Genomic DNA, 24,363 nt, shown 5'->3' with positions numbered 1-24,363 from the left:
TCATGTCCTCAAGCTACTAAACATTGGTAGAAAGAATTTAATTACCCTGCTTACTGAATCCCTACAATGTCATAATATCAGATAACAGGGGCCTAACTGCTTGCTCAGCTTCCCATGACTTTCAGCCCTTAACTAAAACTGCCAGAATATCCTAATCACCAAATCTGATAGCCTTTTCCTAAAACTTCATCAACCTTAACTTCTTTGCATCAAAAGATCTTGCCATTATTCCTTCCATCTTGATTTACTTCTTCTGGCTTCCAAAGCACCATATATTCTTTTTTTTTTTTAAATTTAAGTATACTGATTTACAATGTTGTGTTAGTTTCAGGTGTACAGCAAAGTGATTCTGTTATACATATATGTATATCTATTCTTTTTCATATTATTTTCCCATATAGGTTATTACAAAATATTGAGTATAGTTCCCTGTGCTATACAGTAGGTCCTTGTTGGTTATCTATTTTATATATGGTAGTGTATATATGTTAATCCCAAACTCCTAATTTATCCCTCCCCCATACCCTTTCCCCTTTGGTAACCATAAGTTTGTTTTCTATGTCTGTGAGTCTATTTCTATTTTGTAAATAAGTTCATTTGTATAATTCTTTTAGATTCCACATATAAGCAATAACATATGATATTTGTCTTTCTCTGTCTGGCTTACTTCACTTAGTATGATAACCTCTAGGTCCATCCATGTTGCTGTAAGTGGCATTATTTCATTCTTTTTTATGGCTGAGTAATATTCCATTGTATATATGTACACATCTTTATCCATTCATAAGTCGATGGACATTTAGGTTGCATCCACGTCTTGGCTATTGTAAATTGTGCTGCAATGAACACTGGGGTGCACGTATATTTTCGAATTAAAGTTTTCTCTGGATATATGCCCAGGATTGGGATCCCTGGATCATATGGTAACTCTATTTTTATGTTTTTAAGGAGCCTCCATACTGTTCTCCATAGTGTCTGTACCAGTTTACATTTCCACCAATAGTGTAGGGGGGTTCTTTTCTCTCCACACCCTCTCCAGCATTTATTTTGGATGATGGCCATTTTGACCAGTGTGAGGTGATACCTCATTGTAGTTTTGATTTGCATTCCTCTAATAATTAGCGATGTTGGCCATCTGTATGTCTTCTTTGGAGAAATGTCTACTTAGATCTTCTGCCCATTTTTTGTCTGGGTTGCTTGTTTTTTTTGATATTGAGCTGCATGAGCTGTTTGTATATTTTGGAAATTAATTCCTTGTCAGTCACATCACTGCAAACATTTTCTCCCATTCTGTAGGTTGTCTTTTTCTTTTGTTTATGGTTTCCTTTGCTATGCAAAAGTTTTTAAGCTTAAACGATCATATACCATGATCAAGTGGGATGTATCCCAGGGGTGCAAAGTTTTTCAGTATCTGTAAATCAGTGTGATACACCACATTAACAAATTGAAGAATAAAAACCATATGATCACCTCAACAGATGCAGAAAGCTTTTGACAAAATTCAATATCCATTTATGATAAAAACTCTCCAGAAAGTTGGCATAGAGGGAACATACCTCAACATAATAAGCGCCATATATGACAAACCCACAGCTAACATCATACTCAACAGTGAAAAGCTGAAAGCATTTCCTCTAAGATCAGGAACAAGACAAGAATGCCCACTCTCACCACTTTTATTCAACATAGTTTTGGAAGTCCTAGCCACAGTGACCAGAGAAGAAAAAGAAATAAAAGGAATCCAAATTGGAAAAGAAAAAGTAAAACTGTCACTGTTTGCAGACAATAGGATACTATACATAGATAACCCTAAAGATGTCAACAGAAAACTACTAGAGCTCATCAATGGACCTGGTAAATTTGCAAGATACAAAATTAATGCACAGAAATCTCTTGCATTTCTATACATTAACAACAAAAGATCAGAAAGAGAAATTAAGGTAGCAATCCCATCTACCATTGCATCAAAAAGAATAAAATCCCTAGGAATAAACCTACCTAAGGAGGCAAAAGACCTGTACTCTGAAAACTATAAGATGCTGGTGAAAGAAACTGAAGGTGACTCAAATGGAAAAATACATCATGTTCTTGGATTGGAAGAATCAATATTGCTAACATGACTGTACTGCCCAAGGCAATCTACAGATTCAATGCAATCCCTATCAAATTACCAATGGCATTCTTCATAGAACTAAAACAAAACATTTTTAAAGTTGTATGGAAACACAAAAGATCCTGAATAGCCAAAGCAACCTGGAGAAAGAAAAATGGAGTTGGAGGAATCAGGCTCCCTGACTTCAGACTATACTACAAAGCTACAGTAATTAAAACAGCATGGTACTGGCACACAGAAAATATATAGATCAATGGAACAGGATAGAAATCCCAGAAATAAACCCATGCACCTATGGTCAATTAATCTACAACAAAGGAGGCAAAAATATACAATGGAGAAAAGACAGTCTCTTCAATAAGTGGTGATGGGAAAACTGGACAGCTACATGTAAAAGAATGAAGTTAGAACATTCTCTAACACCGTATACAAAAATAAACTCAAAATGGATTAAAAACCTAAATGTAAGACCAGACACTGTAAAACTCCTAGAGGAAAACATAGGCAGAACACTCTTTGACATAAATCACAGCAATATCTTTTTGCATCCATTTCCTAGAGTAATGGAAACAACAAAAATAAACAAATGAGAGATGTATCTTGGTGATATTATTTGAACCTTGGATCAAGCCAAGCCTGAAGCCTTCTTCTCATTTTACTTTTCACAATTGCACCAGATTACTCTTCCTAAATCATCATTTTGATTGCTTAAAACCTCCTTAAGTGACCACACAATGAAATCCCAAATCAGTGGTCTGATGTTAAAGTTATTTCATTACCTGACACCAACCCAACCCATCCATGCTTGCTCTCTGACTCCCCTTCCCGTACCTCATGCTGTAGCTCCATTGTGTGTTTGTGTGTTTATAGTCACAATGCTGTGCATTAGCTCCCCAGAATTTATTCATCTTCCAACTGCAAGTTTGTACCCTTTGACCAACACCCTCAGCCCCTGGTAACCATCATTCTACTCTTTGTTTCTGTGAGTTCAGCTTTTTTAGATTCTACATACAGTGATATCATACAGTATTTATCTTTCTCTGTCTGACTTATTAGGTATTTGACAGAGCACATGTAAACACATATCCTATTTTCCTCTCAAAAGGAAGGTCTCTGAGATGGAAGAAATCTCTATCCCATAACATAACTAAATAGAGGTTCTTTAAACTTTTTCAGTTCTGATGATGAATAGTAAACCAACACAGTTAATCTATTCACTAATTTGTTTATTATCCATTCACTCAACAAGTGCTTATTTAACTCACCAAGTTCTTATGTAATGCCTAGTGTGTGTCAGGCATCATTACAGGCTTTGAGGATATAGTAGTAAACAAAACAGATGAAAATTCCTGCTCATAGAGCTGTGGAAAGAGACAGCAAAAAAGAAGAAAAATAAGTAAAATTTGTAATATTTTGCTGAATATGTGATAACTGCAGGAATAAATAAATAAGTAATAAATAAATGCAGGATAAACGTGGGGGTAAATTGCAACCCCGCACTTAGAAACGTTTCTAGCCATGATCAACTCCCCTTAGATGGTGGGTAGAAATGTGACGATATTGAGCTAGTGAATAGAGGAGGCTCTTGTAAACCATTCCATATTAAAAATATTTAGTAAATCTTGTAAACTTTCAGGAGTATGGGGGTATATTCTTGTTTCAGCTTGGCTCATTTCTAAGGTAATTTTCATGGTGAATTTCAGTATATAGCTCCTTTTTTGCAGTTATGTTCAGGATTACAATGAGAGCTTATCAGCAGAAGAATTGTAAATACTTGAAATGTATTCAATTTTGACATACTGGCATTAAAATTAAAAGCATATTGGGCATCAATGTTTTCTCCTTCATAATTACAGGAAACTTTATCACCAAGTGATGATGGCCCTTTCTCCCATTATATTCCAACAAAATAACAGCCTTAAAACTGAACTTGGCATTGCTGTGGCCAGAGGAAATGTTTTATACTTAGCTTCAGAACATAGAAATTTTTCTGACCCAACAAATCCATGAAAAATGATGTGTTAATGTATGTGTGTGTTTGTGAGAGAGAAAAAGAGAGACAGAGAGTGTTTGTTGGACATTATACATACGTGGTTATGGATAGAGAAAGGAAAACAGGCAAAGAGCCAGTAAAATAAGCAATAAAAAATCCTTGGTTTGTGGTCAGGCATGAAGCTGTAGCTTGGGCCTTCAGTGGCTCCAGCAATGAGTTAATAAGCCAATAAAATATGTGTCCATTTTAAATGTTCATAGGTCAAAGCACTTGAAACAAAGTGAGTTACATGACCAAGTTCCCCTGAGTCAGGATCATATTCTTGTTCGCCAAGACGCCTTAAATATTTAGCAGAGCTATCTGTACTACTGAAAAAATAATCTCCATAAAGCTCTCAAGACCACCTCTATATACAGTACTCTAAACGACATTGAATAAAATAAAAATGAAATGATCTATAGTGGTGGCAATCTAGTCTTCCTCCTACCACCTCCCAAAACTAAAAGCCATAAGCTAAATAGCAGATGCTCTTTATTTTTGTTGTGAGTCAACAAGTTTGGCAATTTCTCTCTAGTCAGAAATGTCCACTGGGGAGGAAGTAAGTCTCTACCTAAAAATTTGAGTATTTTTACAAAGAACAACATTCATCTTAGAACAAGGAAATATTAGTCACAATACACAACAACAAAATGTTTTCAGGGTCCCAAAGTTTCTGGATGTGTGGCATACTTGGGATTCACCAACAGGAAAATCAGTACAATTCACTGGCATGTATAATTCTGGATTTAGTCTTCACCCATTGCTTATTGGTTGAGTGAACTTGAGTTACTCTACTTTCTCAAGTCTCAGTTTCATTTGTTATGATATTGTAGAGGAGAAAAAATCATTTTCCCTCTACTCTTCTGAGTTCTAGCTAAGACTCCTGTAATACAAAAACAGATTCATAAGAGAAAAACAAACAAGTTTATTAACACGTATACCTCAAGTACACGTGGTAGATACACAGGGGAAAATGAGTAACTCTCCAGGGTGGCTTAGAATTCTGACTCAAATACCATCTTCACCTAAAGGCCAAAGAAGGGAAGGTGAGAAAAGGTCAGTCACAGGAGGTTATTAGCACAGTAAACAAGGATAAGTTTGCTACGCAGATTTAAGTTGGTGCCTTCTCCATGGGTAAGATTCTCCTGTGATTTAGAATCAAACTTCTCTTTCTGATACAGAAAGGGAGATGTCCTCGACCAATGGAGAGTCTTAAGGTTGTCATGAGGATTCAATGAACTAAGGTAAATAAGGTATTCAGACACAGTTGGAACATAGAAAGTGCCAAATAAAAGTTAACCATTATTATTTCAGATCGATGTTTCTTCACGTGTGGTCCCTGGACTAGCAACGGCAACATTACCTGGGAACTTAGAAATACAAATGCTCAGGCCTCATCCAACACCTGCTGAATCAGAAACTCTGCAGGCAGGACCCAGCACTCTGTTTTAACAAACCCTGAAGGCGATTCTGGTAACCACTGAAATGAGAACCATGCTTATAGAATATAGGGTTACACAAAAAAGAAATTCTAATACAATTCATCACTAAGAACTTCTGTTTTATTGTGACTATTTAAATGCAGAAGAATGCTTGGTTTTATTTCTTTCCAAACAACTAAAAAAGAAACCCAGCAGTAGCTTGAGAACAGTAGGATTTCCATAGAATAACTCTTCCCATCTTATTTTTGACTTTGCTTAGACAGACTCCTGTAGGCCACACAACCATATTCCAAGAGATCTATTATTAAATTGTGTTAATGTATTTTGTAAAGCCAAAGATACAATGGAAAAACTCAAAAGAGAGAGCCTACAGTATTGGTGAGAATTACAAAATTATACATTTGAACACAGCCTATTACTCATTAGTCTTAACCAATTCCATAAACAAAATCATAGGACTATAAGATTAGAGCATAGGCATATGCTGAATCAGTGACAAACCTAGGTGCAGGAGTGTAATGCAGGGTTTCTAAGTCTGTGCATTTTGTGGCTTGAGTATAGTCAATAAGGTGTATGCACAGTTAAAGGTAAAATTGCCGTTTAGAACAAAGTAAGCCCCAGTGTGTATTTTTGTCACTGCATCCTCCACACTGCTGCCATAGAGATTTTTCTAAGGAACACATTTAATCATGTCACAATACAACTTAAAAGACTTAAATGGCTCCCTTAAGCCTGGCATGAGAGTCTTTGTAATATGGCACCTGCTGACATATTTCACGGACCCCAGTCCTACAATTAGAGCTCTTCTATGGAGCCTTGCTCGACAGCCCACTCGTCATCACTAGGGAGCTGGTCCTTCCTAACTCAGAGCTCCTGGAGCACCGTGTGCAGACCTCTAGAAGTCATTTTCACATTACATTATAATTGTTTGAACGTCTGTCTCTAAACAAGACATTTACTTAACTTTTACTGACGGCAAGAAGCACATTTTCATTTTTGTGTCCCCAGCAGTTGGCATAAAGCCCAGTACAAAAGAGACACTTAGTAAATAAAGACATTCTGTGGGTCTAAAATGTAAGATCTATACGTGCACCAGAGATCAGCCCAGAAAAAATACAGCCATCACCTGGAGCATCTTTCTACCCATATTACAACCAAAATCTTTGAATTTTGAGAAAAAGTTCTGCCACTTTCAAGGTTCCTGTGTCACCCTCATTCTAGCAGACACAGTCTCCAGGATAGAATGTCCTGTTCCCACTATCTTCTGAGAGCCACTAAAACTCATTTCATTTAAGACATTCTGACCCCCAAAGTTATTATGTCAGTTGATATTGATTGAAACCGCCAATTTTTACCCCAGGCTGCATGTCATGAGCTTTACAGTTTCAATACTTAAGTCACAATTGCAAAATAAGCTGGGTGTAGCAGTTTTAAGGCAGCCGACCACACGTTTGTTAGCTTCCTGAGTAATCCTCCTGGCTCCAGAATCACTGTAATTATTTGCTGATCCACAACTCATCACTCTCCATTTTACTTCCCTCACAGCCCTGCTACCATTTCACAACCTCTCAGATTGGCATTTTAGAATGCTTTCCCTTCTCCACTTGGCTCTGCTCTATGCCCTGGTATTTTATTCTTGATAATCATTCAGCCCCGAAGCATTTGGCCCAGGGTTGCTGGAACACCTAGCAAATATTTAAGCCAATTCCTTCACTGGAGCACTCGATGCTTGAGTCACAACACCTTGAATTAATCACAAGTTGTTTGAGAATATCCTATTTGTTTGTTTGCTCATTATCATCTCCCTGTCTACTGTCATATCCCTTAAGCCAAAGGACACATTTTCAGTTCTTAAGTGAATTGGAGCGATGGATGGGTCTGGGTAGAATGACAATAACTCTCCCTGTAAGTACCCAGCTCCTCACTGTCTGCCTGGAGAAATCTAGTGACAGTTCCCTGTTGCTGATTCTGAGATATCTGAGGCTCCTCCTTGCCTGGAAACTTCTGATGCTCTTTTGCAATGACCAACAGAAGCTTCAGTTTTCTCATCCTTACAGGGCTTCTGTAAGGATTAATTCAGATAATATAAAGAAAGCTAGGTGTTGGTACACACCATACACATTGTAAATAATCAACAAATGGTAGCCAATCTAGCCATTGCAACTGTATTTTGGAGGCTGTATTAGTTTCCTAGGGCTGCCATAACAAGTACCAAAAACTGGCTTAGAACAACAGAAATTTATTGTCTCACAGTTCTGGAGGCTAAAAGACCAAAATTAAAGAGTTGACAGGACCCGCTTTCTCTGATGGCTCTAGCAGGGAAGCCTTCTTTGGCTCTTCTAGCTTCTGGTAGTTGCTGGCAATCCTCAATTCCCTGGCTTGTAGATGCCTCATTCTCAGTCATATGGCCATCTTCTCCCTGTGTGTCTTCATATCATCTTCCCTCTGTGCTAATCTGTCTCTGTGTCCAAATGTCTCCTTTTTATAATGACACCAGTCATATTGGATTAGGGCCTAATGACCTCATTTTACCTTTATTACCTCCATAAAGATCACATTTCCAAATAAGGTCACATTCTGAGGTATTGGGGGTTAGGACTTCAACATATCTTTTGGGGAGAACGCAATTCAATCCATAACAGAGGTGAAAGGTAGCAGAATATGTCACCTTAAAACATGACTGTAGGAGTTCAGGACATGCCACTCCAAAATATGCCACTTTGGTATATTGACTATTTTGAGCTGAAGGCACTTGAAAAACAGCAAACGCAGGTAGAGACTTTCTCTGAACTTCCCTTATGTGCCTAAACACAGATCCTCCTAAAGGAACTCACTTGCCATAAATCCGTTCCCTGGGAGTTTCATTAGGCAGAGAAGATTGACTTACTACCGGAGAGAAGGCTAGAGGTCAACACCATGCCTAAATGAACTTTGCCACAAACTATCATGTCTCCCATATACATTCTTCTAAGGACCCATTCAACTTTCCTAAAAATCATTCACTCTGCCCTGAGAGGCCTACATCCTTTTTCCCCTTTCCCTACTAAGATAGTATTTAAGTCTGAATTCTAAGCCACCTCGGGCTTACTCATTTTCTTCTGAGTATCTCCCATGAGGTATACATATTAATAAACTTGTTTGTTTTTCTCTTGTTAATCTATTATTACAGAAGTCTCACCGAGAACTCAGAAAAGTAGAGGGAAGTTATCTTCCCTCCCCTGCAGAAGCAGAGTAGCCAATTGTGGTAAGAATACAGTATAGAATGGTATTTTGTTTTTCTAATAACTGACCCAATTTTGTTTTGTTGACCTCCCTTTTCTTGCTGAGGAACAGGATTCCCTGGTTATATTTCAATTTAATTTCTCTTTTGTTCTTAAAATAATCAGACAAGTTACACCCCCTCAGGCTCTCACTGTCCGTGGACAGCACCTGTCTGGGGTGGGGAGAAGGCAGTGGCACACTGGCAGACCAACTCTTTAGGGGAGAAAAAATCCAAAGTGCCCAATTTGTAGCAGCGACTGATTTCCACTGTGTATTAATGCTATATAGAGTAGTCCAACCAGGGCTGATTCAAACTACCAATGAACAACTGGCAAAATTCCTGAAAATTTAAACTTAGTCTCTTGAGCAGGTATGAACTATTTCCAGCACCCCACTGAAGGCATGGTCTACTTTCTCATGACTGCCTTCTCCCTTTCTCCTCTCTGATTCTCTAACCTGCATTTACCCACAAAACTTCAGGCAACTGATGTGGGAGCGGGTAACACTGACTTTCTTGAGATGCAGCAACTCTGATATCCCTTTCTGGAGGTTGTTGCTGTCTCTTATCCACCAACATGACAGGGCCTCCTCTGCATGGCAGGTGTCCAGGGACTGGATGTGCAGTTGTTGGTTCATTACAGGGTCCTGAGGGGTCTTCCTCTGCATACTGTTTGATATGGAAAATCCAGCTTCAACTTGGCCTCTACTCCCCAGCCCCTTCCTTGTGAAATTTAACCTACAGACTTTTTTTTTTTTTTAATCCACTCTTCCACAGTCCTTTTGGGAGATATTTGCAAGAAGGCTTTTGCCCCATCCATCTTCTTTGGCATCCACGTAATGGAGGGAAATCTAAATATCTTTGCAAAAAAAATGGTGGGAAAGGCAGGTGTCCTCTGGCTAAGCCATGTCTCTCCTACCACTTTCTCCTTGTCTCATTAGCATCAAACACTCTTCTGGTCCAATAGGAAGCAACTTTAAGACAAGAGAACATTGTCAGCACCTAACCAAGTGGAGAGGAGGAAACAGATGTACATCCCCAAATGTACAGGAAAAGGAGAGGAACAAGTCCAAAGTCCTTCTTTGAGTAGGAAAGAATAGCTTCCACAATACAAATTCTGCATTCTCCCAAAAGTCATCACCTTCCTGTCTTCCAGCCCCTCTTTTTTTTTCCTTTATAAATTTATTTATTTAGTTTTGGCTGCATTGGGTCTTTGTTGCTGCGCATGGGCTTTCTCTAGTTGCGGCAAGCGGGGGCTACCCTTCGTTGCAGTGTGTCGGCTTCTATTGTGGTGGCTTCTGTAGTTGTGGCTCACAGGCTCTAGAGCACAGGCTCAGTAGTTGTGGTGCACAGACTTAGTTGCTGCACGGCATGTGGGATCTTCCCGGACCAGGGCTCGAGCCCAGGTCCCCTGCATTGGCAGGCGGATTCTTAACCACTGCACCACCAGGGAAGTCCCTGGTCCCTCCTAAATGTGACTCACTGATAAAGACAGGGAAACCAGTTCAGCCTTCCTAGCAGTAGGAGCAAGGATTAGGAAACTCATGACTGAAAACCAGGTCCTCGGTCTTGGAGAATTCAGTAATTTTATTATCAGAGCTCTGACTCCACTTTTTTATTATCTTTAATAATGTAGTGTTTGCTACATTATTCAGCCACATTCGGGAGAAGAAAAAGGTATTAGTAATAATAGATAACATTATGAAAATAGAATAATCATACCTCGCAATGCTCCCTTACATTATTATTCCAGTAGTGGAGAAAAAATAAAAAGCTTGTTTTTAATCAAAACTAACCATAATGAAATCTGACTTCCAAGTTGGAAGAATAGGGGGAGGAATTAATTTATGTCACTGGGAAAATAAATCTCTCTGCTGCCCCCTTTCAATTGCAGAGACTGGTGGGCGAGAAGGATTGAGACCCAGAGTAGATGATTTAGCAGACCAAGAGCACATTCATTCTTCTTTGGATATACAAGAAGATCCCCAGAGCAGAGACTGAGGATGGTAGGGTCTACTTCCACTTCTGAGGGGGAGGCAACAGAAGAAAAGGAGGGAGCAAAAAGATAATAGGAATGCAACACTGTGGTAGCTGAGGATTGTTTTGTTTCATTTTTTTCTATTTTCCATTTAAGATATTTGCTCTGCTAGGATATAAACCCCCTTCTGTGTTCTCAAACGTGCAGTAAAGACTATTACACATAAGTGCCCCATGAGAGGTGTTTTTTTTCATGTAATTCAAAGAGAAAGGGATGAGTACAGTGTTCGTGCAGCATGGGGTGGAGAGAAGGGAACTTATATGGGAGATGAGAGGCTAGGAATGTGGAATAAGTTCTCCCAGAAGCAGGAAGTAGGAGCCAGCCCTGAACCAACATTAATCCCTGGAAACGCGTAAAAATCTTGAAGAAGACCGGAGAACAGAGGGTCTGCGCTGACATCTGGGTTTCATTATTAATACTGTTGCTATTGTTATTATTCTCCACTAGGGAGCTAAACAGAACACACACAACACAGCTCCCGATAACATCCAAGGCACGATGGCCCCTAAATCTGGGTCAGGGACTTGTGAGAGGTATATTACCAACTCTTTATACACCCCTAATAAGCACTGACTTTTATTCATTCTCAGGGCCACGTGGTGAGAAAGTTGGAAAATGTAGCCGTTTCCTGGAGCTGACATGTGGGTATCCAGGATGCCCTCATGCCAGTTGCTACACACGGCTACTATCGTTCTTCAATCTTAATCTAATAGAGGGTGAAGAGCAGGTGCCCTCAAGGTAGCCCTTCCTTTTCCAGACACTGAAATCTGTCACAGAGCACTGCGAGGCCACAGAGTTGAGTAAATATGAGCCAGTCTGCACTATTGTGAGGCATGCAGTCCCTGTGTCCCGCTGACCCGCTTGGCAAGAGCACTTTCCCTGCCCAACGTGAACAGCACTGTGTCATCCTTTCTTCTCTGTGCAGGAAGAAAAGTCAACAGCTAGAACTCTGGTCCATTACAAACGTAAAACGTCCTTCTCTAAAGAGGCAGCATTAGAGAGTCTTTTCTAATAAACTTTTCTCATTAGGAATTCCACATCTTGTCATCTGAGAAGTCTCTCATGTGGCAGTTTTGTGATAGATGCCACAGCTCTGTAACAGTAGCAGCAAAGCCCTCAGCTGATGGTATTTCACTTTATGAAATTCAAATCCACAAATATATGCCAGGGATGTTAGTGGCCCATGTGCCTTCCACCCTGTCACAACATTGAAGGAGGGATATAAGATTTTATGGCGCCTATAAGCCACTGACAGTCAATGTCTCACACACTTCTATTTTAGAGACCCTAGTGGATTTTTCTTTGCTCTTTTTTCTTCCTTTTTAAACTTGAATTTCTTTAGTTAGTTGTGCATTTTCTTCAATGTGGAGTGAAAGCCTTTCATATTTGAATTCCATGAAGAACACCTACTGACGCACAACTCAACTACTTTAAGCTGCCGAAAGCAACTATGTTAAATACACAGTATACTGAGTTTCCAGAGGGGACAGTGTATACAATTCCTTATCAGGTGTGCTTTGGTGTAGATTTACACTATGTGCCTTTGACTATCTTTCTTCTTGGAAGAGTCCCTGCTGCTTGTCAGAAGGTGTGCTACTGGGTACTTCCAGTAAAGACAGCCTTTATTATTGGGGTCAGTTATTGTGTAAACTTAGAAAAGTAACAAGGTCTTGTATTTTAGTTTTATCTTTGACAAAATTAGGTTGTTGTATGATCTGCTATCTAACCAACTCCCTCATGAATCACCGTGGCATACGAACAAGAATAATTTAGTGCACCTTACTTCTAATACCGATCTTCAGTATACCCAGCATATTATGAAAGCAAAATAATTGAAAAATGGAAGAGAGAAGAGAAAGGAATGAAATGAGGAAGAAGTAAAGGAAGAAAAGGTAATAGGATTAATTAGACATTAAGGAAGCTCTGGGGTCCAATTGTATTTCCCATTCACATCTTTCCCCGGCTAGAAAAATCTGCTCTAAAAACAGAAACTCCATATTTGGGGGGTATACTCTTAGGCGGAGGATACATGAATAGTCTTTATACTTGTCAGCAACTAGTTCCTTTTGTCTACCTTGGTAACCCCAGTATCTTGCACATTAACAGTACTCAGTAGAGGCTCTGACAAATATTTGCAGAATAAATGTTTAAAGCTAATGTGGAAATCATTAGATGAAAGGTTGATAAGGAAAGGGAGAGATCAGGCTGTGAACACTTGAATTCAAGAATCAATATTAAAATCACTAAAATGAAACTGACAGATCCAATGTGCCTCCCGAAGTGATGTGATGTGATGTGAAATATATAACATCGTACTCTTGCAAAAACCTGAACCTGCGTTGGATGAAGGCTTTAGAGCTGAATTCCAGTCAAAAAAGAAAATGGCAGCTGGAGGAACAAGTTAAACACCACCTAAAGGAAACAGACGTTCTACAGGTCAACTCATAGTATCTTTAACAAGTCAATGACAAGGAGAAAAAGAGAGAGAGGACTACCATGGGCCTTGACGGAATCTCAATTTGACCAAATAAATTATACACAGACAATTAAGGAGATTGTAATGTGTACTGTGTGTTAAATGATTCCACATCATTTAACACACAGTACAATAAAGCTATGGCTATGTAAGAAAATATCCATGTTTTTGGAAATGTATATCAAAATAGAATGATGTGATAATTGAGGTGTGCTTAAAATAGTTAACACACATGCATAAAGAGAAGGGGAATAGATAAATATTGTACAGCAAAATCTTTAAAAACACTGGATCTGGGTAATAAGTATAAGGATGATATATGTATGGGGGTACATTTTGTTATTCTCCACGCTTTTATGTTTGAAACATTTATAACATAATTTTTTTCAAAAGTAAATACCTTGGGGGATGTTCTGACCAGGAAGGGGCATAGGGAACTTTTTGAGATGCTAGAAATGCTCTCTGTATGATCAGGATGGTAGTTAAATAAATGTGTACATATGCAAAACTCATCAAACTGTACGCTTAAAATTACGCTCCTTATTGCATTTAAGTTATATCACATTAAAATAAACAAACTAGTCTCCATCTTTAGTAGGCAATTAAATAAACACCTGCATGAGTGACTAAATGTAGCACATATCTGCTCCCCTGGTGCCTCCACTTAAGAGATTTCTGAGAATTCCCACATCCACTCTTTACCTAGTCTTCGACGTGCCACAAAGCAATGACACTCAGTCACTGAGAATGCTATCTCCATGTTTTAGAGGCTGGAAAAACCATCACCTAGTTTCTGAGATGATGCGGCTTGATAAAGAGGTAAGTACGAGCATTGGCCTTGAGTCATCAGCATCACAGAGCCCTGTAAAGAAGAAGTGGAGGAAAAACTGATGTGTCCTAAGGCAAAGAGATTCAAGGAGAGAGAGCTGGGGGAGGGTCAGAAGTGACAGCATCAGTAAAGGGACAGTGGCTCCATGGAATTGAACCCCTCGGTCTGTGGCTCAAAAAAGTATGTGGCGCCAGACAGTCCCACCCTCACCAGAAGATCCTGGGGACAGTCTTGAGGAAAAGCCGTTGATGCTGCTCCTAGCTGGAGGAAAAGAAAGGAAGAGAAGAATAGTGGAGTGAGCAGCTATCAAAGGTCCTTTTCCATGGAGACCATAGAATGAAGTATGGTAGATGTGAAGCATCAACACCGTAGCGTAACTAGTTTATTGTAATGACTGAATCTTATCCTTTTCATTTTCACAGGAGAGAATATTACAGAGAGGGAACATAATGCATGACAGGAAACGAATAGAATCAAGGAGGCAGGCAGCTCTGATGACCTCTAAATCACCTTTGGGGTTGTTCTTCCCTAGTCTTGAAGAATCGCACACCTTCACAGCTGAGTAGCACCATGGTCCAGTCCTGTGGGATCTAAGAAGTCCTACAGCCATCTCCTTCAGTTCAAACTGGCAGAGTTTCTGCTGAGGTGGCTGATTAGGTCCATGGTTCATACTAATGTCCTATCAAACGGTTGTCCCACCACACTCTGTGCTCTCTGCATACACTGAGAATTTTCGAAATCTTTAAATTCTGGTTCCTTTTTGCATAATAATTCCTTCTACAATTCATTTATCTCTTCTTGTGTTTTACTATAAGCAGTCAGGGAGAACCAAGCTACTCTTTCAACACCTTTCTTAGAAAGCTCCTCAGTGAAATACCCGGTTTATCACTCACAGGTTCTACCTTCCACAAAACACTGGAATGTGAACAAAATTCAGTCATGTTCTTTGCCACTTTATAACAAGGACTGCCTTCTCTCTATTGTCCAATTACATGTTTCTCGTTTCTGTTTGAGCCGTCATCAGAACGGCCTTTACCATCCATATTTCTATCATTCTATTCATGATTAATTATTATGCTTTATGAAGATAGAAGCTTTCTTTATGGAGTTCCTCTTTTCTTTCTGAGTTCTCACCAGAATTACCTTTAACAGTCATTTCATGGTAATCTTGGCTTTTCTAGCATGCATTTCAAAACTCTTCCATTTTCTACCCAGTACCCAGTACCAAAGCCATTTCCACAGCACCCCACTTCATGGTACCAATTTCTGTATTAGCCAGCTCTGGCTTCCAGAGCAAAATATCACAGACTGGGTAATTTAAACAAAAATATTTATTTTCTCACAGTTCTGGGGCTTGGAAATCCAAGATTAAGGTACTGACAGATTCAGTGTCTGGTGAGAACCCTCTTCCAGGCTTGCAGATGGCTGCCTTCTCACTGTGTCTTCTCATGACAGAGAAAGGAAACGCTGATGTCTCTTCCTCTTCTTATAAGGGCACATCCCATCATGGGGCTCTGCTCACTAGCTACCTTCCAAAGGCCCTACCTCCTAATACTATCCCATTGGGGATTAGGGATTCAACATATGGATTGAGAGTACACAAACATTCAGTCCGTAACGTTACTATAGCATAATGCAGTTGATCCTGACTGATACAAAACCTATGACAATAAAGGAAGACAACCTTAAGATGAAGCCAGCATTGTAGATAGCAAAGTGGAAAAACAGACAGGGTTTTTGACATCACTGAACCACTGGATCATCCCTCACAGAAAGGCCATTTTATTGCTAGACTTACCAGTTATATAAGAAATAAATTCCCTTATAATTTAAGCTATTTGAATCGAAACCACTTAACTGGTACAGTGATTATATTCTGTATTATATGACCCCCAACAATGCCGTATCTGAATGGAATAAGGGAGGGCACCAGACCTCTGAGCAAACGATGTGCAGGCTGGACAATGGTCTGTGAAGTAGATGGATACAAAAGCTCTGTCCAATAGGGACATCATACCCAGGGAAGTGACTGACCAACATCAATCCACCTGGCTCCAAGTCCTTCACTAAGTCTACTGATAGCAACAAGAATAGTTGAATTAGAAGCAGAGGAGAGCTGCACATTGTGAAATCAATTTCATAAATTGTGGGCTCTAGTCACAGTTTTCATTTCCTATCACAGAATTAAAAAGCCATATATCTTCCCCATTCTGAGAAAAATTTAGAAACAAAGAAAAATTATGAGTCCACTTTCATACCTTCAAGCCCCCATATTGTGAAGTCCCTGACGTCACCATTTTAGTAACACCATGTCTCTGCAGGAGGCAGGCCCACAAGAGCAAGAGAGGAGAAAGTAACGGAGACCTGCATCTGCCACCGAGGAGACTACAAGGCAACCAGATAGCAATATCCGCATTGACCAGTCAATTCCCAAATGCAAATCAGTCTGAGAAGCACAGCTATATGCCTGTTCCCGTTTTTCTGTAATGCTGACTTTGGGTGGAGATCTCTAACTTCCTTATTTCCTTCCATATGTGTCCTTTGAATAAACCCCTCTGAATTACAGTGTCGTTCTTTTTGGAAAACTAAACGCTGTTTTCAATATCCAATTATTCCAACTGTCTCTCTCAAAAAGAGAGTCCATCTTCCCTCTAATAAATTTTACTCATATTTTTTAAGTATAAAAAAGTCTTTTCTCCCAGAGCAGCATTTGTTTAAAAAACCCTGGGCCTGGACTGCCAGGTCGTAGTTGTTGCATCACTTATTTCCACCAGATGGCGCTGTTGCTGATTCACACATTCGGAGTCCTACAAAATTTAATCTCATCACTGAAAAAACACCAGCGACTGCTTCTCCCCATTCCTGAGAAATTACCAGTTTTAACAACTACCACCTCTGTAACTAACCTGCTGGACACTTAACAACTATCTCAGAGGGTTTCCTTAAGTGCAATTAGATATTGAGCTAAGCCCTCAGGACGCAGTGGTGTTCTCTTAGAATCTAGTAAGAGAGATGACCATTTAGCAAATTATCACACAAATAAACACATAATCACCAACTTTGATTTATGCTACAAATCAGAGAAACAAGGATTCCTGGTTGCTAATGACCAAGCCTGAGGGGTAGAATCCAAAAGGAGCTAAATTTGAAGAGGGAGAGTAAACATTCTTCCAAACAGAAGGAATAGTCTTTAAGAAGGCATAAGAAGGCACTGAGGCTGGAAGGGTTATGACACTTTGGACAGGCTAAGAAAAAGAGAAGCCAGAGCTTTGAAACTAAGGATAAGAGCAAAAGAAAGTTGGAAAATTGAGCGGTCCCACTGATAGATAAGTCCTTGGTTTCAGTGACCATCTATACAATGATTCTCAAATTTACATCTCTAATCACCTCCTCTTCCAAGTTCTATATATGTCCCTACTTAATATATCCACTTAGTTGTTTCAAAGACATCCTCAAATACATGCACAGCACTGAATTCATGATCCTTTCTGGTCTGATTGGCTGTTCCCCGAAGGTCAATAAATGGCACACCCCATACAGTCAGAAAACTAAAAAGACTCCTTGCAATCTCCCTCACCCTTAGGTGCACAGGCCATCTATCACCAACTTCTGTTCATTTTATCTACCAAATCTGACAGCTTTTCTCTAGATCAGTGATTCTCCAAGTGTGGTCTCCAAACCAGCAACATTAATATCTCCAGGGAACTGGTCAGAAATGCACATTCTCAGGCCCCAATCCAGGCCTAATCAAGGGGGCCCAGATACCTGCATTTTAACAAGTCCTCCAGGAATTGGAAGTCCAGCTACAGGGTCCCTGCTACTGCCATAAACCTATCTCATCATTACTTATCTGGGCTACAGGAGTAGCTTTGCAGTTGTTCTTCCCCACATCCATTAAAGCCGCTTTCTACAGTAAATCTCAGCCCTGGCATCCATTATAACCTACAGGAAGCTACCCTAAACCAACTAAATCCAAATCACTGGGGGTGGGGCCCAGGCCTTGGTATTGTGTAAAAGCTTCACTTTGAAAGCCAAGACTGAGAACCACTACTGAACTCAATTGTACTCTGAAGCCAGACTGATCTTTTTAAAATACAAACCTAGTCTTGCAATTCCCCTGCGTAAAACCAGCGAGGATCAAGCCCACATTCCTAACACCTATGAGACAGGCAAGTGCTCTGGCCCCTACGTTTGCCACACACTCCTCTAGTCTTCTACCATACGGGTCTTCAATCCATTGTAGGCTCCATGCTTCCCCTTGCTTTAGAGTTTTGCATATGCTGCTTGCTCTCTTGGCCTAAATGTTCCTGTCTTACCCCTTTTGCCTAGTAATCCTCACTCTTCCTGTAGATCTCAGTTCCATCTTCCCATCCCCAGGGAAGTCCTTCCCAACCTTCTTTGTCATGGGAAAGGTAGGATGGGGAGGATCCATATATCCCAGTTTGCCCAGATAGTCCTGATGTATGGACTCATGGCTTATGGATCTACCTATTTATAATTTTATATTTATTTGTGATCATTTGATTCATGTCCATCTTCCTCACTGGATCATAAACCATAAGAGTTTGACACACAGGATGCACTAACAAATATTAGTGTTCCCAGTTATATAAGGGGAAACTGAGTCTGCAGAGTTGAAGCATCTTGCCCAGATCACACAGCAGGTAAATGGTGTGGCTGGAATTTGAACCGAGGTCAGGGATTTTCCAGCATCATAACAATGAAGCTGTGTTTTCAGAGAGATGGCCACAGCCTGACTCAGTGCCTGAGTATCCACAGTGGCCCAGGATTGAGCTTTACTTGATTCTTATTAGAACTGAGCTCAGCTTGAAAGCTACACATTTCCTTTCCATTGAAATTGTAATCTGCTCCAAGGAAATGAAGCTTATGGATCTCAGGGTATAAAGGGCAAATATGTGGGAGAAGTCAGAGATCAAACAGTCAAGTACACTTGTTATAGAATTTTTCATGAGCTGAATTCAAATGCTGTCAGTGGAGCAACTCCCCCTTGGCTTTAAAAGAACAAGAACGAAGGATGAGGGGAAAGGCAGCTGTCAGCGCATAAACAGAAGGCAGATGGAATGGTCCAGGGCTAGGAATGTGGAGTAGATGGAGCCAAGGGCTGGGACAGGGGTCACAAGAGAAGCCAGTGCAGTAGAAGCTAAGAAGCTGCTTCTTCCTCAGTGAAAAATACAGGGGGGGAACATTCGATTCCCTGTAATTCATCAGTGGGTCCCCTCCAACTGTCCTTCATGTACCAACATGGGGCCCCTCCACCATGTACCAACTGCCCTTCCTCTTTCTGCGTAATAGTGAGTTGTAACTCTAAGAGGTCACCTTGCCTCATTGATTCTCACTTTTCTCATATGCAAAATGAGGAAACTCAACTTAGATGATCTTGAAAGATGCTCTCTGCTCTACAATTCTGCGGTTCTATGACCCACAGCCAACGCTGCTAGAAATTACTCTGAAAAGACAGGAAAACACATGGATATTGGTAATAATCCCCTTCTCAAAATCAGAAAAAGGATGGCCCATTTATGCTATTCCTCAACCCCTGTTGCATCTGATTCCTGAAGAAAGTGTTTCAGGTCAAGTCCAGCCTGTTTTAAAGTCAAAATTCATAGCATGAAGTTCATAGCAAAATGAATCCAAAGCAGAATGAGTGCCACTAATCTACTAAATCCCAAAATTGAGGTAAACTAAACTACTATTATGAACTAAATTATTATTATTATTAAAGAAAAACAAACATTTAACAGAAAAATTTGGTGATGCTTTTTTAAAAATTTCATTTGTTTGCATTAGAATGACTCATGTATAATTTTAGACAATTAAATCAGAATAAACCCAGATTGTACTTCACATTAGTGAAACAGTGCACTTGATATATATTTTATAATTGGATCAAAACATTTCCATAAGGCTTATGTCAGCACTAGGAGTGAGTAGCTAGGAGGCAGGACCACCTAGAAAACTGAGGATAATTCAGATATGATGTGCTTTTGTTCAGAATGCTCATTCCCCAAACTCCATCTAAAGAAATCTTGCCATTTCTTCAACCCTGTCACTGACCTGAGAAACAGTTTTAAAACATAGCCCCCAGATTCTTTGACCTTCCTCCTACTGAAACATGAGGTCTATGTTCCCTCCCCTTAAATTTGGGCTCTGTAACTCCTCAATAAAGAGAATACGGTAGAAGTGATGCTGTGCCAGTTTCCAGGCGCAGGATTTAAGAAACTGGCAGCATTTACTTTCTGCCTTGGAACCCAGCCACCATGTTGTGAGGAAGCCAAACAGCCACATGTAGAGGCCATGTGTAGGTGGTCCAGCTGACAGTCACAGCTGAGGTCTCAGTCTAGCCGGTATCAACTGCCAGACATATGAGCGATCAAGCTTTCAGATGATTCTGGCTCCCAGTTTTTGAGCTGCCTCAGCTGATGCCACATGGTGTAGAGATGAGCTGTTCCCTTCCAGACCTATCCAAATTTCAGCTTCATGAGCTAATTAAATGACTGTCCTCGGCCCCTAAGTTTGGGGTGGTTTGTTATGCAGCAGAAGACTTGACTAAATCCCCGCACCACTGCCACAACCACTGCTACCATCAGTACAACAGTCATGAGGGCCGTTCAAAACTATTCCCATTCTTTCCTCTTTCTGGGTACAAGACAAAAATGAACTTCCCACCTGCTGTGAATTTAGGCTTGGTCATATGATAGATAATGGCCAATGGAACGTGATTGGAAAGGACACGTGCCAATTCTGAGCAGAAGTTTAAAACTCTCCTGTGCCATCCACTAAGTTCCTTTCTCCTGTCACAGTGATGGTGGAAGCCCACACAGATTCCATCAGCCAGACTCCCTGGTGGAACTACAATGAAGAGGACTGCATTGCCAACCCAGACTGGACGTACAGCATGAGGGAGATACCATTATTTGTTGAGTTAAGCCACTGAGATTTTTTAAAGTTATTTATTACCACAGCATATGACCAGGTTTCTCAATGGCGGCACTACTAATATTTTGGGCTAGATAATTCTTTGTCCTGTGCATTGTAGGATGTTCAGCAGCAACCCTGGCCTTCATCCACTAGACACCAGTAGCACCATAACCCCCAGCTGAGACAACCAAAATGTCTCCAAACTTTACCAAAGATCCCTTAGAGGGCCCCAGTTGAGAAACACTGACTTAGACGGCTCCACCTGATGCAACTGCCCCCATGCAGAATGGCTTCCTCTTCACTCTTTGAAAGCCTTTCATAGATTCTCTTCCATAGCACTCATATCATTTGCCACATCAACTTATAATTACTTCCTTGGACTCTGCCACCCTGAAGACTGTGAGAGCAGGTGGAAAAGTAGGGCAGGTGTAATGATCTACCTAGAGCTTGAGTTTTCTGTTAGTGATATACCAAGTGAGGTGCCTGGAACTCAGAGTCTCTCCCAGCAAGGTGACCCAGTTCAGGGCCACCACAAATGGTTGTGCAGTGTGCAGAGTGCACAACAGTACCTAACCTCAGAGATAAGCCATGGATGAGATCCATCCCACTCTGCTTGCTATGCTATCTCCATACAGAAGGAGGAAATCTTTCTCATTCATCTGTCTGAAGAAGAACCTTTTACAAAACTTCATACTAAGGCCACAGATGCTCTGACCCAGGTTGTGGAGGAATCTGGGATACATCCACAGAGAACAGGACTAGAAAATCAAAGCTTTCCTGCCTCATGTTGATACAGTGATTCCCTTTGTCCTGAATCTTGCAAAGAGATGGAAAGCTAGTTGAGGCCACTGGGCAAGAGTAAGCAAAAAAAAACCTCAAGACTGACTAGTTTGAAAAGAAACAATGAAAAGTTAAGTCTCCTTCCTACTCTTGACCCTTAATATTTCCTTCTAGGCCAGCCACTGTCAATTAGTTTCTGTCATTAGTGGCATTCCAGAGGAACACTAGGCATACACATGTGATACATATATACAGGACTCCATCTCTTTTTAAAACACATATGTTAGAATACTTTACACATTGTTCTGCATCTTCCTTTTTAACTTAAATATGTGTCTTAGACAGTGTGCTATCATTACATGCCTCATTATTTTAAATGCACATATTTAATTTTATGGAGACATACTTTGTATAATCAGTTCCTGCTGATGGGCATTTAAGTTGTCTCCAAGCTTTTACTATTACAATCATTGCCTAAATAAATAACTTGGTACAAAAAAATATTAAAATAAAATAAGATAGTCTAGTTTGTATCAGGCAAACTTTAGCAGGATTCCCTAAAATTGGTTATTTATCTGAATCAAATTGGCATCTCCATTAAATGACCCAAAATCCCCAAGCATTAATGTGTGGGCCTGTGGAACTCTCTAATCTATGTAAATTAAGCACCAATTAGAACGGTTTATCACAGTTTCCATATAAAACACTAGCTAAACTGTATACATTAGTGCATGTCGAAATCAGCCCTTGTGTAAATTGTTTCTGAAAGCACCTGGCCAGTAGGAATCACTGCAATTGCTGTTTATGAAATTGCCCTCTGATTCTGCTTAGGCAACTCTTCTTGATGTTATAAATTAGCTACCAAAGTCAAACAGTTCAGGTGGTGACATGGTCAGTGGAATCTAACATCAATATATGGGCAAGACCCAGGATACATGATTTCTCCTACCACCCACCTGGGCCCCAACCCACCTCCCCATCCCTACACAACACACATCATAAGCTTGATGGCTTAATTGTACCAAACTGTGTTCCTTGTCAAATTGCCACCATGTTCTACCTTGACAGAAGAACAATCTGACCCAATAACTTTTCCACTGACATTTTTCCCAAGGAGAATTTTCCATATGTCATAGTCTCTTCACCCTTCTCTATTTTGGTCAATTCCAATCCAGAGAAACCTTTATCTTGAGGAATTCCATACGCTTTTTATCCTCATGTGCTCTCTCCACCTTAGGAAAATACAGTTAATCCCTGTCATCATTTTTTCCTTCCCTTTTCTTCTTGTATCGTCTCCTTTCCTCTTTTGCTTCCTCTCTTCATTATGACTGTCAACTCAGAAATAGCCCCAGTTATGATTGATAGTCCTAATGATAGTCCTCTATCAAGAAAAAGGAGAAATACAATTTTTAAACTGAACTGCATATGATAAGGACTAGTGTAGTGAAATTCCCAGAAGCTCTCTTTAAAAAACTCTACCCACCTCTACATAAACACATCTTCCTCAAGAAGCAGTATTAATGATAATCTGTTGCTCATTAATAATGTTCTGTAACAACATTGTTTTGTCATTTCTCACTACAATTTAGCAACATTGTGCATTCTTCATATAGCCTCTTTGGCTTGAAATGACCTCAGTTTTTTGCCTTTGAGAAAACCTCTATCTTTTAAGCCCTTGGAGAATAAATTGTTCCTTTCCTTGTACCCTTATATCAAAAAAGTTTATTGCTATTCAACACCTATTTTATTTAGTCTTGCATAATTTGTATTTGTCCCTCCTTCTAGAGCCTCCAAAGGCCCTTGAGAGACTGAACTCTGTTAATACTTAGAAACCTCTCTGCCAGGAGCACATCTGTCCAGCACATGGTAAATGCACATGAAATGTATACTGAAAATGATATGGTCTTCTGAGGGTTGAAGTGTGAATCTAAAGATCGTTCATAAAGTCATCTCCCTGCAAAAACTGAATTATTTTTTAAACAATTGACTGGTTTATTTATAGCCTACTTCATAATAATTTCAGATAGCCTATAGATACTTTTATAATTTTTTTATAATGGCATGTTTTGTCAACCAGAGTCAAGACTGAAAATCAATATCAAGATCCCAGCTATGTGGGCCATAGGACCTTACATAGCCATAACATTTGGGCTGGAAGTTTGGCTCTGCGCTTCCCGGCAGCCAAATCACAAAGGAAAATATGATCAATTACATGGGTCTCATTGTCTAGAAGGAGAAAACATGCCATTACTTGAGGACAGCAAAATTTTCCTGGCACTTAGTTCTGAAACAAAAGCTCTTGTATAAGATTTCTCCTAGGGGATATTGAGTAGGCAAACAATAGACTCTTAATTGGAATTTTGATGCATAATTTGTTCTTAGGACTGCTAATGAAGAGTCATGTGGCAATAGGCAGAGCCAAAGAGGTTAAAGTAGTGAAGTTAATTCATCTGCT

General features: G+C 39.9%; 1 protein-coding gene across 5 annotated transcripts in view; it reads right to left on the bottom strand.

The window, feature by feature from the left end:
* The window catches only part of TMC1 (transmembrane channel like 1), a 387,898-nt gene that overhangs the window by 182,195 nt on the left and 181,340 nt on the right, over nt 1-24,363 (bottom strand). Inside the window, exon 1 of one of the 5 annotated variants that reach the window (XM_079925958.1) lies at nt 3,379-3,413. The exons of the other annotated variants lie outside the window; for them this stretch is intronic. The gene's annotated coding sequence lies outside the window, so the exon portion shown is untranslated. Of the gene's footprint in view, nt 1-3,378; nt 3,414-24,363 lie in introns of those variants that run through there. 5 annotated transcript variants of the gene reach the window in all.

Source organism: Stenella coeruleoalba (assembly GCF_951394435.1).
Source record: "Stenella coeruleoalba genome assembly, chromosome: 7".
In the NCBI taxonomy this organism is placed as follows: domain Eukaryota; kingdom Metazoa; phylum Chordata; class Mammalia; order Artiodactyla; family Delphinidae; genus Stenella; species Stenella coeruleoalba.
The sequence above is the reverse complement of the archived record's forward strand: the minus strand, read 5'-3'. Positions and strand labels throughout refer to the sequence as shown.